Genomic DNA, 19,117 nt, shown 5'->3' with positions numbered 1-19,117 from the left:
ATACTGTTTGAGAACTTTGTCCTCACGACACTGCTAGAAATTTCAGACACTCCCAGAGACTAAAAACTGTTAGGAATGGCGTATCAGTGACTAAGATTATCGGGTGCAAAATTAATGTGTTAGAGTATTACGAAGTTAATTATTCATTCCAAGGTATCGTACATATACGTAGTTGAGCATGTGAAAATATGTGGCCGGGTCACGCGATACCGAAAGAGCAGTAATAGCATTTAATACCTATTGAACTAAGCTGAAAATCCTTTTTAATTTACCCCGCTATACTACAAACAACGATAGTTCCAACATTCAAAGAGTATATTTCATTTACAAAGAAACACCACGAACTGGGTCAAAGAATTTTCCTTCTCATCAGGAAAAAATGGAGCTAAATCACTTTAAAAAAATTATTTTCTGCAAAAACTGTTTCACCTCCATGTTGAATCAAGCTGCATGAGGAGAAGACTCCCTACCTTTTATTTGCTGCCGGGTCCATCGTCGACAGAGCTCAGCTTTACAACAGCGACTCTCCAAAATACTTATATTCACCTGCACTTCAAAGTGAACACAACACTGACAATGAACCCTAGACACATTCACTTCACTCTTTAGCTGAATGAACACTCGCTCAATGGGATGAGTAACACATTCAGGTAACTTCACATAATTCCATGAGACATTCACACTGCGTCCATGATAATGAAGAACCAATGATAATAATCCAAGCGTAGAGGAAAAGGCTTGAAGAGATAGTTGACACATTGATTTTAGGATTGCAGTGTCATCTACTGGAATTATTGAATTGTGCACTCAACCTTTCTTAAACTGTAAATAAAAAAGATATATCTTTAAGCTATAGCACTAAAAATTCGGCACTGATGAAAGTGAAAGTTCTTAATTATTATACTCGAAAGGAACATGAAGTCCAAGCGAACAATGTGGGCCCAAAAACTCCTATAATTGTGGCCAAATCATAATGCCAAAGAATGTATCATTCTTGAACAAAATTATCAACTAGTATGATTTAATTTGTAGATTATCATGAATTGATAGGTCATATACGAGAATATGACTTACCCGTTCACTTCAGCGAAGGAGGATCCACATTCCAACCGAACTGCTGCGAGACTAAAACTTAACTAGGCATGTTAGAATGAGGAGGAAGACCAAAGTGATGCATTACTTCCTACAAACAGTCCTGGGAGGTAATGGAGGGCGATGAATCACTAAGGATGTAAGGGGAGGTTGCCTTGCACATATAGTTCAAGGCAGAGTCAAAATTGTTGGCCCGATTTCGAGTCAAAGTGCATCGCGAAGGCGTTCGGGAGAGGTTCGGTTGGCGCGTCGTAGGGTGGAGACCTGGTTGTTAAGGGCAGGTATTGAAGGAGAAAGAGAGGTGGGGTGGAAAGGGGAGTCAGGGCGCCACAAAAGAAACCCTCTACATTCCTCTCGTGACGTCACATACTTAGGTCACAAGGTTCGCTTAACGGCGAATAGTCGCACAGTGAGCTCTTATTTTAATTTAATTGTGTCAAAGCAATGAATTTACGAGTAGGAGTTAAACGTGAATAAATGAACCAAAAAACATAAATATGGACGTATATTATGCTGTTATGCGTAATATTACTATGGTCATGCGGTGGCCCTCTTACATACTGCCAGTTGGTGATTAATCACTCCCAGCCAAAAACCCTAAAAGTGGCTCGCACAGAATTAGGTTGATGTAGAAGAATTAGAACATGCATTATTTTCTGTTCAATCGCCTTCACAATTAGGTTGGTTTGGCGGTGAATTCTTATGTTAATACTTAATACATTTCCTTCCACGTTTAAATGCGTCCTATTATCACAGACAAACAACAAGGAGAAGTACTTAATCATTAGAGGTTATCGAAGGTCCATGAAAGAAATCACAGTAAGAAACATGTGATAAATATTTCCAATGATAAGTCCTAACTGGATTATTATAGTAAGTTTAAATGGCTCAACCTAACTATAAAATATCAAGTGATTAACTTCCATTCGAATGACAATGAATTTTCGTAGCATAAACTGTGGTGCCCCGAACTGCAATAAATTACTTATTATCATCACCGCTTAATATGTAATATTATAGCACAATTTTTATACCTGGGTGGAGGTCGTGGGGATGGCGGTAGGTGACGATGTTTGTAGTATTCTGATCCCCCGGGAAACTAACCACCTCAAGTATAAATAGTTTAAAAATAATGGCTAATATTTTAAGCCTGAATATCTTTCATGCGTGTTCAGTATTTCCTATCTTTTTTTTTTTTATCTTCCTGATTTGAGTTAATGTTCTGGGCCCGAGAATTTTTTAATTATTTTTTTAATGTTCTTTTTCATATCCGAGGGCAGCTTTTTTTCTATCTCCAATGGGTCATGATTAAAAGACGAAGCCATTGATTAATAATCATTTCATTGCTTACTATAAGTATTCTTTTGCTTAACGTTCGGCGTTACCGCCCAGGCGATTGATGTTCTTCATAGATCGTTGCTGCGAATGCCGGCATCCTGAATCTAATCGTCCGCTTTTAAACGCTCTTTCCCAGCCAAATCGTCACTCCGTCGAAATATGAAAGTCAAAAATTACCAGTTAATTATTGCAAAGAGGGTGGTCGTAAAAGTCCCATTGAAACTCAAAGAACAGTTAGGGTGCACCAGCGCTTAGAGGACGGGCATTGTCATGCATCAGAACACTTACAGAATTCAGCACGTCTCTCATTTTATTTTGAATGGATCCGCGATATCAGCTTGTTTTCTTACACCAATCACTTGCATTTATCGTTAAACCCGCCAGAATGAATTCAAAAAGTAACTCGCCATATTGGCTCCAAAACAGAGAAACATAATATTTCGATTGCTTAAGGATCGCCTGAATTTCATTTGTTTGCGGGTGACCTTTAATGCTACTAATGCTACTTGCTAATGAGGCTTGCTACTCGTCTAATACGAACAACTTATTTTCTCAGATGACTTATAATACAGATAAGATAGGATGATAATGAGGAGGCCGAAATACCAGCTGCGGGCAATACCCATCCTGATTACTCACACGATCCATGCAATAGATTGAATAGAATGTCATGTAAAGTATCTCGCTCGAGATAAAATCAATCCAACATTCACAATATCGTCGAAGTTAATATCTGCCACATGTTTCTGAAAGAAATTTCTTCGCGACCTAGGCAAATTACGATAACATGAAATACTTACAATTCCTATTTGAAATAGCGTAAAACCTACCTAATTAAATCATTCTAAATTTCATCTTACGCCCATTAGGCACCATGTATTTCCCTCCTTCTACTTTTTTCAGCTGCATATTGTCAATCTTTTATTCTGGAATTATCAAATCCTATAGTTGAGAGGATACATGATTCCATCGCCTAATAAATGCTCTATTATTTCCTGAAAACGGGCGTGTTACCATAAAACAATTGATTTGGCAATGATAACTTGTGGGAACTCTTCCCCGCCATTGACTTCAAATATATATTTGAAATTATCTCAATGACCTGAGCCTTATTGGCTAGGCTATAACAAAAAGAACAGGTTTTTCAAACATGAAGAAGTGTTCATCATTATCTAAATAATACCCCGCAAGCCGCCTAAAAGGCGCGTGGGAGGGGGTGTTAGGATTTAGGATTTAGTATAGGGATTAGGATCCGTTTACACATAAAAATAAAGTGCCTTAACGAAGTTTTGACTAGCGTTTATTAAAGTCCTTTATGGTTCGGGGGAAAAACGAATTCCCATATCTATCCATTCGTAAAAAAATTTCTCTTAATTTATCCCTTCTATTGGACCTGGAAATATAGTGTGGCTCTAATAATATGTTCTCCGTGTCACTCTCAAAGATTTTCAATTGTTAACGCAGTAGAAGCCTAGCGCGCAGCCTACGAGTCTCCAGCGGTTCCCAGTCGAATTCGCTTAACATCTGGGTAACGCTATCGGTACGCCCGTAGTAGTTTTTAACGAAATCGGCAGCCTTCCTTTATTTTTTTCAGTTCGCGGATTAAGTCATTCTACACCCGATCCCATACGCTCGCTGCATATTCAAGGTACCGTTAGAGGAATGCAAAACTGTTCCTTTCTTATACTTTCTCATCCGAACATTTTCCCACAATACGCTTAACGAATCCTAATTTCTTCATGGAAATGCCGCAAATATCCCCTATATGTGTTCACTAATTTCGCGATAGACGGCAGCGTCGTCAGCAGATAGCCGTATTTTATTGCTAATGCTGGAGCAGAAATCATTAATGTATACAATGAAAAAAATTGGGCCGATTACGATTCATTGTGGAACACATTATGTAACTTTTCCTACGTCAGAGCTAATTTCGTCATGAACTACGTTTGAGTACGATCACTGAGAAAGTAGTGAATCCAGTTTGCCACTGTTTCGTTTAATCGGCATGACTGTAATTCCAGCCTTTATATCAACTCACCAACCTGTCTGTTTGTTTGTCTGTTTGTTTGTCTGGTACAAATCTTGTAACTCAAATTTGACTCACTTCCTGTGAAGCAAAAACGCTGAAATTTTGCACACTTCTTCATTTCCGATGACAATACATGAAAATATAACTTTTTCTCTCCAACCCCCCTTTAACCACCCCCCAGTCAACCCCCCCCCAAAACATGTTTTTGATCTAAGAAGTTCCAAATGGTCGATTTTCGTGTTTCGTGGCATTTTTAACATAGGGGTAGGCATTTAAAAGCATAGGGGTGGCATTTTGAAACATAGGGGGCTTACCATTCACTGAAAATTTAATAAATATAGTGACTTTTTTAATACGTCACTTCTGGTTTTTCGGGGTCACTGAGTTTTTTGCTTTGTGTCATATATAAACGTTGCTCATCCCCTGTAATCTAAATATAAAGGCTGGTTTAAAAAAAAAAAAATTTTATAAGAGCTTATTTTTATAAAAGTTTGTTGTGAGGTACCGTGTCGAAAGCTTTCATAAAATGTAGAAATAGTGCGTCAACTAGTCTTTTCGATTCACCAGATTTTAGAACATCGTGAAGAAAGAGCGCGAGCTGTGTTTCGCATAAACTACCTTCTCGGAATCCGTGCTGACAGTCACGGAGGAAGTTACCTCTGTCCAAGAAAGTCATGATATTGCTCACGACGATATGCTCAAGAATCTTGTCTATATTCGAGGTTAATGAAATTGGACGGTTGATTCCTGCGTCATGTCTATTTCCCTTTTTGAATATCGTTTTAACGCTTGCGATTTTCCAATCTAGCGGTAACTTTGTTATGTTATAATGTATTGGACTAATTCCGAATTATTTACAGCACAGCACCTCACAATCAGCATCACCATGAAATCCGCTGTACGAATAATGCAAAGGACAACGAGAACGCATCGCAAGACAACACAGTGAGCACTCTACGTCATCTATTCACCAGCCCTGATGAGGACACGGTGGTCTCTTTGGGGGTTTTATCGGCTTCCCTAAAGTTTCGGACGACTACCAGATCACAAGGCATTACGGAAAAAGAGAGTTCCGGATGATTTTGAGATAACTATGTCCGCCACATGGTCATTTATAAATTTACTAAATAATAATAACTTATTGACGAGGCTTGACGACGAATGGATACTATAGCGAGGATCTTGTTTTACTTATCTATTATAACTTATTAAATGAGGTTCATGGCTCAACGTTGGGGCAATGCCCAACTTTGATGTTAAATATTGTAATGCAATAATTTATGTCGATGCCAAAATTTGTACCATTAGCATTTAGTAACCACCCATCAGAATGACTCATATGTTTTAGTTTTAGTAACAAATAAAGACAAAACATCAGCGTCGATGGAGCAGCAGCAGCAGAGAGAATTAAGAGGTAAAGATAAACTTATTCTATCACGTTAGCATATATGGTAAATATTCATTGTAATGGCGGCTTGTCATATCATCCGCAGAACAGAGTTATGTGTTCCAAACGCCCTCCTGGAAAGTGCTACGGCAAGCAAGGTGCTACCTTTGAATAATCTCCTCCTACCAGTCTTGTATACGGTAGTATACATATGTATAACTAGTATTTGTATCCGGTAACACAGAGTATGAAGCCACTATAGTTATCACATCAACCAGACCCCACAGTGTTACCTTAAGAATAAATTATAAACATACTCTTCACCATTGTTAAAATTCATTTACTCAATGCATGTCGTACAATTGTTAAAGAACTCCGCCTTTAGTGTAGTAGGTTTCTAGTTGTGAGTTTGTTTGAAAACGTAGTTCACAAAAAAAGGGTTTGTATCTATTTATAGATTTTATATCAATCGTTGGCATTAATAGATTCACTTTCCAACACCCGTTGAGTAGGGTAATCCCCGCAGACAACAGCCGAGGAAATTATCTAGGAAATCCCAGGTAAGAACTATCACTCAGTAAGTGCCACAAACGAAACATATAAGGCTTACAATATCCCTTTTTATGTCACTCTATAATTTTTATTAGCAACGTGTTATGGAATTGACAACTAGGTGATACGATTTCATGATCGTCAATTATAATGACAAAGCAGCAAAGCGGTCACATTTTTAAATATGATCACATTTTAAATCAGAATTGAGGATGAAAACGAACTTCAAGAAGAAGCATGGATAAGATGAAAAAAACACGAACAACATGTCTATCGTGAGCGCACATGAGATTAAACCATAGATTCAAAGGCATTTTCTTCAATCATGGCATTAAAATCACTTATCTTTTTTCTGGAAAGCTATTATCGTATGAGAGTCAAATGCACTAACAGAGATAAGTAGGTTGTAAACTTAAAGCTCTCTTTCGATACAGTTTGAATTGGATTTTAAAGTGAAATTTGATTTTATTTAGTACTTATGACATTCTCCCCTTATAACTAACAAAATCGGATAGGGTAAAAATTGAAGATTATTTTAATGCGTGACATCAGTGAGACGTGGAGTGCCAGAGGGTGGAGCATTGGAATAATGTTCGAAGAGTCCGGGTTCCAATCTATAGTGCAGCCTAGGGACACCTCCCTCCGCTAACAATAATGCTCGAAGCAGAAGGTGGCCTAGGGTTAGCAATCCCCCCCCTTCCCTGAATGGGCGAATGTCACAGCCCTGAGATGAACCTCGATTGGATTAATGATACCAAGGACAATGCATAGAGGAGGCCCAATTCTATCACATAAGAGGCTGATTGCTGTTTCCACTTCGGTCGCATTTTAATCGGCTCCCATAAATGTCCGCGGCAATGTGATGAGTGCAATGCGATCCAATTATATTCCAATAATTTGCAGCATAATGTTTATAATTATGGGCCATAGCGTTGAAAAGTTATGAATTTGTTACATCGTAACATCATCAATGTAAATATCTTAAAACGCCCTATTTTCCCCTGAAACTCGATTTGTTCGCCAGCGACTCGAGTGACGACTTTTGTAAAGCCATGCGCAAATGCGCAATCTGTGACAACACATTGAGAGACCGATTTGAGGAAATAACTCTTTATAGTATAGGTAATTGAAAATGAAAACGATTATATTATGCTGCACAAAACATATATAATATTAGAGTTGATATTATAATTGACTATTTGCCATTAAATATCACTTATAAACTTTAGGTTTAAAAACTTCATTGCGCTTCACGAATTTGTGCATGCTTTTACGTTTCTTTGACAAATTACTGAACGTTTTTTTTTTACCGCCGAATTCAATTATTCTTACCTATCATCTACCGAATTCTTTTACTAAAACTGCGGTTTCTCGGTTTAAGAGTGGACGACGACCCTACTCTTAAAATACACTGAGGATTGCCAATTTTTCGTTATTTTCCGTTAGTGCGAATGCGGTAGTCGCGGAGGAAATATCGCTTACGCCTTGACGCAGAACCACCCGAAAATGCATGCTTCCTGTTCAAACTTTTATTGACATTCTCAATATATCATGACCGTTTGGTTGTAATGCATAATTTCAAAATTAAATTATTACTAATTAATCTACTCCCTATAACACAGCCATTTAATAAGTGTGTTCAGTCACGTAGGAGACCGTGAAGAGAAGAGAAATGGAATGTTTCGCCTAAAAGTAAAGAACCAAAACTTTGGAACAACAATCATTTTCGCCAAATTTGCGTTTTTGCCCCTGTATAGACCGGTTTTCTATCCACTGCCTCAGCATGCCATCAGTGGATACCGTGCCGTGACGTCACGCTTCCTTTGTGGCACTTACTGGGTGATACAGTTCTTAACCGGGATTTCCTAGATAATTTCCTCGGCTGCTGGCTGCGGGGATCATCCTACTCAACGGGTGTAGGAAACTGAATCTATTAAAGCCAATGATTGATATAAAATCTATAACTATATACAAACCCTTTTCTTGTGAGCTACGTTTTCAAACAAACTCACAACTAGAAACCTTTTACACTTAAGGCGGAGTTCTTTAACAATTATACGACATGCATTGAGATAATGAATTTTAACAATGGCGAAGAGAATGTTCATAATTTATTCTTAAGGTAACACTCTGGGGTCTGGTTGATGTGATAACTATAGTGGTTTCATACTCTGTGTTACCGGATACAAATACTAGTTATACACAGTTATACTACCTGATACAAGTACTGGTAGGAGGAGATTTTTCAAAGATTGCACCTTGCTTGCCGTAGCACTTTTCAGGAGGGCGTTTGGAACAAACTCTGTTCTGCAGATGATATGACAAGCCGCCATTGCAATGAATACTTACCATAAATACTAACGTGATAGAATAAGTTTATATTTGCCTCTTAATTCTCTCGGCTACTGATGCTCCATCGACGCTGATGTTTTGTCTTTATTTGTTACCAAAACTAAAACAAATAAGTCATTCTGGTGGGTGGTTACTAAATGCTAATGGTACAAATTTTGGCATCGACATAAATTATTGCATTACAATATTTTACATCAAAGTTGGGCATTTCCCCAAAATTGAGCCATGAACGTCATTTAATAAGTTATAATAGATAGTTACAACAAGATCCTCGCTATAGTGTCCATTCGTCGTCAAGCCTTGCCGATAAGTTATTATTAATTGATACATTTATAAATGACCGTGTGGCAGACAGTGTTAAATCAAAATCATCCAGGACTCTCTTCTTCCGTAATGCCTTGTGATCTGGTATTCGTCCGAAACTTTAGGGAAGCCGATAAAACCCCCAAAGAGACCACCGTGTCCTCATCAGGGCTGGAGAATAGATGACGTAGAGTGTCCGCTGTGTTGTCTTGCGATGCGCTCTCGTTGTCCTTTGCATTATTCGTCCAGCGGATTTCATGGTGATGGTGTTTGTGAGGTGCTGATATTTAAATAAATCGGTATTAGTCCACTACATTATAACATAACAAAGCTACCGCTAGACAGTGAAATTGCAAGCGTTACAACGATATTCAAAAAGGGAAACAGGCATGACCCAGGCATCCACCGTCCAGTGTCATTAACCTCAAATGTAGGCTAGTTGCTTGAGCATATCGTCGTGAGCAATATTATGACTTTCTTGGACAGAGGTAACTTCCTCCGTGACTGTCAGCACGGATTCCGAGAAGGTAGTTTATGCGAAACACGGCTCGCGCTCTTTCTTCACGATGTTCTAAAATCTGGTGAGTCGAAAAGACAATTTGATGCACTATTTTAAGATTTGATGAAAGCTTTCGACACGGTACCTCACAACAAACTTTTATAAATATTACAGTCATGCCGAATAAACGAAACAATGGTAAACTTAATTCACGACTTTCTCAGTGATCGTACTAAAAAAGTAGCTCATGACGTAATTAGCTCTGACGTAGTAAAAGTTACATCATGTGTTCCTCAAGTTTCCGTAATCGGCCCCATTTTTTTCATTGTATACATTAATGATCTCTACTCACGCATTAGCAATAAAATACGGTTATCTATCGCGAAATTAGTGATCACTCTGACTATGAAATTCTATATTCTGACTTAAACAACGTTCATTTGTGGAGCCAAGAGTGAGAACTCGAAGGTAACCTGAGCAAATGCATGACGGTACATTTCTTACGGAAATCGTCAAACTATAACCATGTTTATGCAGTGGATGGTACCAACATAAAGGCAATAGAAGAAGTAAAGTGCCTGGGAGTTACGTCGATCCCCTCGTGGGGAACACATATAGGGAATATTTGCGGCATTTCAATGAAGAAAACAGGATTCCTTAAGCGTATTGTGGGGAGATTTTCGGATGAGAAAGTGAAAGAAAGGTGCTATTTCCCTCTCGTCTAACCGTACCTTGAAAATGCAGCGAGCGTATGGAATCGGGTGTAGAAAGACTTAATCCGCAAACTGAAGAAAAAAATTCAAAGGAAGGCTGCCGGTTTCATTACAAATTACTACGGGCGTACAGACAGCGTTACCCAGATGTTAAGCGAATTCGGCTGGGAGCCGCTGGAGAATCGTAGGGTTTGCGTTAGGCTTCTACTGCGTGAACAATGGAAAATCTTTAAGAGCGATACGGAGAACATATTATTAGAATTCGTTTTTCCCCCGAAGCATAAAGAACTTAAAGAAACGCTAGTCCAAAACTTCGTTAGGGCACTTTATTTTTATGTGTAAACGGATCCTAATCCCTACACTAAATCCTAAATCCTAACACCCCCTCCCACGCGCCTTTTAGGCGGCTTGCGGGGTATTATTTAGATAATGATGAACACTTCTTCATGTTTGAAAAACCTGTTCTTTTTGTTATAGCCTAGCCAATAAGGCTCAGGTCATTGAGATAATTTACAAAATATATTTGAAGTCAATGGCGGGGAAGAGTTCCCACAAGTTATCATTGCCAAATCAATTGTTTTATGGTAACACGCCCGTTTTCAGGAAATAATAGAGCATTTATTAGGCGATGGAATCATGTATGCTCTCAACTATAGGATTTGATAATTTCAGAATGAAAGATTGACAATATGCAGCTGAAAAAAAGTAGAAGGGAAATACATGGTGCCTAATGGGCGTAAGATGAAATTTAGAATGATTTAATTAGGTAGGTTTTACGCTATTTCAAATTGGAATTTTAAGTATTTCATGTTATCGTAATTTGCCTAGGTCGGGAAGAAATTTCTTTCAGAAACGTGGCAGATATTAACTTCGACGATATTGTGAATGTTGGATTATTTTTATCTCGAGCAAGATACCTTACATGACATTCTATAATGGCTTGATGTCCATTGAAGAATTACTAATGAAATGTTAATTCAAACGTGTGAAAGGAAGTTACCTTAAATTTTAAGATTAACTAGAGCTCAGATAGTATGAGAATCACAGAAGACTATTTGAGATTATAATTTGATGAAAACAAAGATTTTTCCTCATCCGTCCGCCTTCCCAATGGCCATCACCCGCTCATTCCAGGAACACACCGACCTATCTCCTTCCCCCAACACCATCATAAGCCGCGCTGTCCTGGACTTGGGCCACATATGTTCTCTCGGCTGGACATGGGGAGATAGCAGGTACACTTTGGCGACCACTGACTCGGATGCAGGATCTGGAGAAGAGAGAAGTTAGAAAATGATAGGTGGCTCTGCTCCGCAAGCCATCCCATTCTTTTGGACGCTAAGTGCAATTTCAATCTATTGCATGGATCGTATGAGTAGTCAATCTGTATCAACAGTCATCTGAGAATATAAGTTGTCCGTTTAAGACGAGTAGCAAGCCTCATTAGCAAGATCACGGCCATTGATTCTCTCGCTTAGTGAGAACTATGGAGTGACAACAACGAAACTTGATGAATGGGAATTGAAATTTCTTGTCCTTTATGCCGATAAAAGAGAATTTTTGAAAAATTCAACTGAGTCTAAAGATTAGACGCATTCCATAAGACGCACCTAAAACAAAGTTACAGTCAAAGCAATTAAAAGTCACCAAGCAAAAAAATGAAATTCAGGCGATCCTTAAAACAATCGAAATATTATGCTTCTCTGTTTTGGGACGAATATGGCGAGTTACTTTTTGAATTCATTCTGGCGGGTTTAACGATAAATGCAAGTGATAAGTGTAAAAAAAACAAGCTGTTTGCGCGGATCCATTCAAAATAAAATGAGAGACGTGCTGAATTCTGTAAGTGTTCTGATACATGACAATGCCCGTCCTCTAAGCGCTGGTGCACCCTAACTGTTCTTTGAGTTTCAATGGGACTTTTACGACCACCTTCTGTGCAATAATTAACTGGTAATTTTTGACTTTCATATTTCGACGGAGTGACGATTTGGCTAGGAAAAAGCGTTTGAAAGCGAACGATTAGATTCAGGATGCCGGCATTCGCAGCAATGATCTATGAAGAACATCAATCGACTGGGCGGTAACGCCGAACGTTAAGCAAAAAAATACTTATATTAAGCAACGAAATGATTTTTAATCAATGTCTTCGTCTTTTAATCATGACCCATTGGAGATAGAAAAAAAGCAGCCCTCGGATATGAAAAAGAACATACAAAAAATAATTAAAAAATACTCAGACCTAGAATATTAACTCAAATCAGGAAGATCAAAAAGAAGATAGAAAATACTGAACACGCATGAAAGATATTCAGGCTTAAAATATTAGCCATTATTTTTAAACAATTTATACTTGAGGTGGTTGGTTTCCCGGGGGATCAGAATACTACAAACCTCGTCACCTACCGCCATCCCCACGACCTCCACCCAGGTATAAAAATTATGCTATAATATTACATATTAAGCGGTGATAATAATAAGTAATTTATTGCAGTTCTTGGTACCACAGTTCATGCTACGAAAATTCATTGACATTCGAATGGAAGTTAATCACTTGATATTTTATAGTTCAGTTGAGCCATTAAAGCTTACTATAATAATCGAGTTAGGACTTATTATTGGAAATGTTTATCACATGTTTCTTACGTTTGATTTCTTTCGTGGACCTTCGGTAACCTCTAATGATTAAGAACTTCTCCTTGTTGTTTGTCTGTGGTAATAGGATACATAAAAACGTGGACGGAAATGTGTTAAGTATTAACTTAAGAATTCACCGCCAAACCAACCTAATTGTGAAGGCGATAGAACAGAAAATAATGCATTTTCTAATTCTTCTACATCAACCTAATTCTGTTTTCTAACACTTTTAGGGTGTTTGGCAGGGGATGATTAATCACCAACTGGTAGCATGTAAGAGGACCACCGCATGCACACCGCATGGCCATAGTAATATTACGCATAACAGCATAATATACATACGTCCATACTCATGTTTTTTGGTTCATTTATTCACGTTTAACTCCTATTTGTAAATTCATTGCTTTAACACAGTTAAATTAAAATAAGAGCTCACTCAGCGACTATTCGCCGCAAAGCGAACATTGTGACCTAAGTATGTGACGTCACGAGAGGAATATAGAGGGCGCCCTGACTCCCCTTTCCACATCCCCTCTCCTTCTCCTTCAATACCTACCCTTAACAACCAGGTGTCCACCATACGACGCGCCAACCGAACCTCTCCCGAACGCCTTCGCGATGCACTTTGACTCGAAATCGGGCCAACAATTTTGACTCTGCCTTGAGCTATGTGTGCACGGCAAACTCCCCTTACATCCTTAGTGATTCATCGCCCTCCATTACCTCCCAGGACTGTTAGTAGGAAGCATTGCATCACTTTGGTTTTCCTCCTCATTCTAAGATGCCTAGTTAAGTTTTAGACTCGCAGCAGTTCGGTTGGAGGTGGATCCTCCTTCGCAGAAGTGAACGGGTAAGTCATATTCTCGTGTATGACCTATCAATACATGATAATTTACAAATTTAAACATACTTGTTGATAATTTTGTCCAAGAATGATACATTCTTTGGCATTATGATTTGGTCACAATTATAGGAGTTTTTGTGACCACATTTTTCGCTTAGACTTCATGTTCCTTCCGAGTATAATAATTAAGAACTTTTACTTTCATCAGTGCCGAATTTTTAGTGCCATAGCTGAAAGATATATCTTTTTTATTTACAGTTTACGAAAGGTTGAGTGAACAATTCAATAATTCCAGTAGATGACACTGCAATCCTAAAATCAAGGTGTCAACTATCTCTTCAAGCCATTTCCTCAACGCTTGGATTATTATCATAGGTTATTCATTATCATGGAAGCAGTGTTCATGTCTCATGGAATTATGTAAAGTTACCTGAATGTGTTACTCTACCCATTGAGTGAGTGTTCATTCAGCTAAAGAGTGAAGTGAATGTGTCTAGTGTTCATTGTCAGTGTTGTGTTCACTGTGAAGTGCAGGTGAAATATAAGTATTTTGGAGAGTCGCTGTTGTAAAGCTGAGCTCTGTCGACGATGGACCCGGCAGCAAATAAAAGGTAGGGAGTCTTCTCCTCTTGCAGCTTGATTCAACATGGAGGTTAAACAGTTTTTGGGGAAAATAATTTTTTCAAATTGATTTAGCCTTATTTTTTCCTGATAAGAAGGAAAATTCTTTGACCCAATTCGTGGGGTCTCTTTGTAAATGAAATATACTCTTTGAATGTTGGAGCTATAGTTTTTGTAGTACAGCGGGGTAAATAAAAAAGGATTTTCAGATTAGTTCAATAGGTATTAAATGCTATTATTGCTCTTTCGGTATCGCATGACCCGGCCACATATTTTCACATTTTCGACTTAGTTAATTCTACGATACGTTGGAATGAATATAATACTCTGATAAATTAATTTTGTACCCGATAATCTTAGTCACTGATACGCCATTCCTAACAGTTTTACTCTATGAAAGTGTCTGAAATTTCTAGCAGTGTCGTGAGGACAAAGTTCTCAAACAGTATTTGTTCATTGAAACAAGGTAATATAAAAAAGAACAACTGAATCATCTCATCATGAATGGACGGAGACCACCCGGCTGGAAGCTCGAAAATCCCTTTTCGAATATATTCGCCCGGAAAAGCGTCAGATTTTACATAACTGAATCACCTCTTTGGAAATGTGTGTTAAGGGAGATAGGTGTTTGTTTGGGAGAAGTACATAAGCTACTGTTCCACTTCCCACTGCACTGTTAACGCGTGTGAGTTCAAACCTACGTGAAGCACAAACCGTTTAAGGCAGGGAATGCGGATTTGACCGATTCTTATCCAATGACACCCCTAATGGTGAAGGCTGGATTTTTTATGAGTTTTAAGATTTTAAGTTTTTTTCCATCTCTAACCTATATAACATGGCATAAAAAGACGCACCATTATCGCTTGCCCGAATTTATCTTCGAAATTATGGTTATATTCTTGGCTCTATCTTTTTAATCGACATATTACTTCCTAAACTAGCTATTTTACTTGAAATAATCTAACGCTATTCTTTCGCGTTTTTCAGGGTGTATACCTTCAATTTTAGCCTTGCATACCGAGTGTCTAAACTTCAGACACAACAGAAGCCATAAGTACTAACTCAATATTTTTGCCCCATTTGCTTCTTTTACTTGTTCATCAAAGATAAATTCCTCCCCATATTTTTCCTTCGTTATGTAGTTTACCGAAAAATCGAAATCTTTTGAGAGCTGAAGTAAATCACGAGACCTTTCCTGTTGTACTGCCATAACTCGTGAGTTGCGCCAGAATATTCAAGTATCTTGACTGAATATTTTGTCGGCTTATCTCATGTCTAATAGTTATGAGGCAGACGAAGGATCTCTCCCCAGCTTTTGTTGACTACGACCATAATTATTAAATTACACAATAATAATCAGCATACCTCGCTTGCAAAGTCTGAATTACACATTAAGAAGTATTACCATTCAGTAACGCGTCTATTAAAATGTAGGAACTCAATAAGTAAGTATTTATCAATTGATATTTCATTGAAGTAGAGGTGACCATGCTATTACCAATGAACTTGGCTTTTGCTGAAGCGGAAATTCATTGATTATATCCGTACAGCTTTTTCATGAAATTTGCAAGAATGTTAGTGTCGAATCATTGCTGGTTCGATGATCTGTCGCGAAATCTCCATCACTTAACCTCTCTAAACAGAGAACATCTGATAGGCATGCCTGGTGGCGCCTAAAATCCGCATTAATTCTAATTGACCTTGGTTTTATTTCGGGGAAAAAAAAAACAAAAATGTGTATTAATTTTAAATATGTTCAAAGCAACTCAAGATGCCAGTTTTTATGCCTTCACTGAAGAATAAAATTTGCCATATAAAAGATAATTAATTTTAGTTGTTTGCCAAATGATTTATTCTAATGATGAAATCATAAAGACTTACCTTGAGTAAGACTCGACGATGTAGACCAAGAATGTTGACAATCTTCACGGAAAGAAATGAAATTTATCTGTTCGTTCTTATGCTCTCCTTGAAGTAGATACTTTCGCAGGTGACTTATATCTTCAGTTGGTTCGTAATGAACCATTTAGCAATGTCTTTGTATAAAGTTGACGGCATCAGGTTTCTCCACCCGGATATGGCTTAAGTTGAGCTTGGCTAACATGGAAACGAATCTGCGAATGACCAGAATAAATAAATACTACTATGTGATTTTTATAATTGAATCAAGAGTTATTAATTTCATCGGCGTGCCCATGAAAGTATAATGACATAATTATTCAGGCTTAACAACACTATTTTGAGGCCAAGAAAGGTGTGATAGCTGACAACTAACGCCATTATGAATTAAAAAATGTAAAAGTGAGCATCAATAGAATATTTCCGTTTCATGGAATCTTTTCCACCGAAATACTACGTAGATTCCAAGTAGTATTAATCTAAGCAATGCATACGACCTTGATTGAATCGTAGCTATTATTGTTCAGTGTGGTTTTTATATTTAAATCGTAGATAAATTTGAAAACTCGTTGACAATAATTGGATCGTAAAGTAGACAATTTTTATGCACTAAAGAGAACACATAAATACTTATCCCTATGTACTAATCGCATAGTGTGATGAGCAATGCTCTTATCGTTTGTGAACTCACTACATATCTCCGCTATTCACTGTCGTATGCAGACATTTTACATGATGAGCTATGTGAGTGACATATTTATGGGTAAGGATAATCGTGATTAAAATTACCTTCTCTGTTCAATATTTCATAAAAATTACATGTCCTCACTTACCTCAGTCAATACCGCCGTATTTCTTCTTAGTATTTCTGTTGATATGTAGCTTGTAGTAATCGGTCTCCATCCTCGTTTCCGCATAATGAGACGGCGACTTCAACGAACGGAGGAACGGCTGAAGCAGTCCAGGAAATTAATTTAACAAATTTAAAACATATAGAAGAGTGACTCGCCGAAAGGACGGTTGGTGAAGAAATGGGGTGTGCTTTCTTCGTAAGCAGGGGGAAGGGGAGGTGCTGCTTTGCGGGCCACAGTTGAATGCGGACCGTTGACACCCTGCTATACTGTTTTTCGTAATGCGATGACGTGTTTTGCAAACGTAGCTAATGACCTTCGCAGATGAATAGAATATTCTGGAACATTGATCACGTGTGTTTCGACCGTTGGACGCTTGAGAATTTCCGCGATATTTTTCTATAACAGCGGCACCTAATGAACGAATCTCATTGGTTAATCGTATTAATGATTTTCCGCGCGATATATATAGTATTTTTTATAATGTTTAACAAGACTGTATTTATTGATTTATTTTATAGGATAAAATTTCAAATGACCTTTAAGATATCCAGCGTTTTTTTAAAGATTTATCGTTACCTAAATAAAGAAATCGGTTCGAATTTATCGTGACGTCACAGGCACACGTGACATGGCTGACGGAGTGTCGGAACATCCCCTCCCACTTTTTCTGGACTTCAGTTCGCGGCAAGTTCTCTTGGGGTTAAGAGGTGAGTACCATAACTTCTTCTTTGGTGAATCCTTTTCATATTATTTTCAATGCACTTTCAATTTATTCTCTGAAGTGTAGGATACTTCGCAAATACAATGTCTTAAACCTCATTCATTATCGCGATATTGGTGGTGTATATTTTGAGTGACAGTATTTATTACGCCAGCTGTCTTCACATTTCACCTTTTATTACCATGTGTGAAATGTGCCTAAAAGTTAATATTAGTGTCAAAGTAGTTTTTTTTAAGAGCGCTAGTGATAGGGAAATACCCTGGCCGATTAATACCGTCCTGTTTTTACTCATTGTCTTGTGACCTAGGAATTATAATTTTACAGTTTTCGTGAAAATTATATCGGCAATGGACTAAATCCCGCACTTGGTTTGTTGCAAGAGTGAATATTCGATCATTAGACTCGGTACGTAATATTGGTTTCCGAGAGTAATAAGTTTAAATTGTGATGTTTGCCTTCCATCATGAAGTGCCGACTTTTGAAATGAGTAAGTAACCTGTGAGTAGTTTAATCTTTACATTTATCATGTTTATTATAACATCAAAGATAACGGCTCAATTGCAGGAATTACGATCCTTACGGCAATCCGGTAGGTGGCTTCTAGTACTTCAGCAGATAAGTTACTTTTTGACGAAGGTTAAAGTGATGACTTTTACCTCAGTGACTGTAAATATAAGGTATTAAAATTAGACGTGGAACAGTGTATTTCATGCCAACCACGCTGCTTCTTTATTGATTGTGAGAGAAATTGAAATTTCAAAATGAAGCTCTCATCCGCGAGTTCCTCAGTTGTTAGCCAGAATCCCTTATTCACCCTTCAAAATTTTTACCATAATTGGTTTATCTCAATGGCGAGTTACTCCTCATAATTAAAGTTGAAACGAGGCATTTCAAAAAGTGCTTGATATTTGAACCTAGGAAATTGCAACCAACATAGTTCGTTAAGAAATGCATCTGACACTCAGAAACCGCTCCGCAATAATTGGTCATATAATTTTATGATGAGGAAAAGTAGTATAATTTTGGCGATCATAATTGGATTTGCAGGCACTTCACGTGGAACTTTCTTTTTTCCACTTATTTCACCTTTCTGATCGTTGGTATGATAATTGTTTAAGTCATTAATTTTACCATAATCCTTAAGTTATGCTCCATGTAAAGTGTGAACCTTTATTGCGTGAGTATTGCTATCCTTTAATGCGAACTTTTTCTTTTCAGGTCCTCGATTGGATTAGGGGTGGCGGATCAGTTCCGTGAAACGGTTGGGGTTGAATGG

At 37.9% G+C, this 19,117-nt stretch overlaps 1 long non-coding RNA gene across 1 annotated transcript; it reads right to left on the bottom strand.

Moving 5' to 3' along the window:
• Window positions 1–8,941: 8,941 nt before the first annotated feature.
• On the bottom strand, window positions 8,942–17,295 carry LOC124163194. Its single transcript, XR_006865728.1, has 4 exons — window positions 17,100–17,295; window positions 16,249–16,481; window positions 11,266–11,535; window positions 8,942–9,333 (listed from the first exon to the last, which is right to left on the bottom strand). It is a non-coding gene; the product is annotated as an uncharacterized LOC124163194 (long non-coding RNA).
• Window positions 17,296–19,117: the final 1,822 nt, after the last annotated feature.

This window comes from Ischnura elegans, chromosome 8, assembly GCF_921293095.1.
Source record: "Ischnura elegans chromosome 8, ioIscEleg1.1, whole genome shotgun sequence".
Taxonomy (NCBI): Eukaryota; Metazoa; Arthropoda; class Insecta; order Odonata; family Coenagrionidae; genus Ischnura; species Ischnura elegans.
The sequence above is the reverse complement of the archived record's forward strand: the minus strand, read 5'-3'. Positions and strand labels throughout refer to the sequence as shown.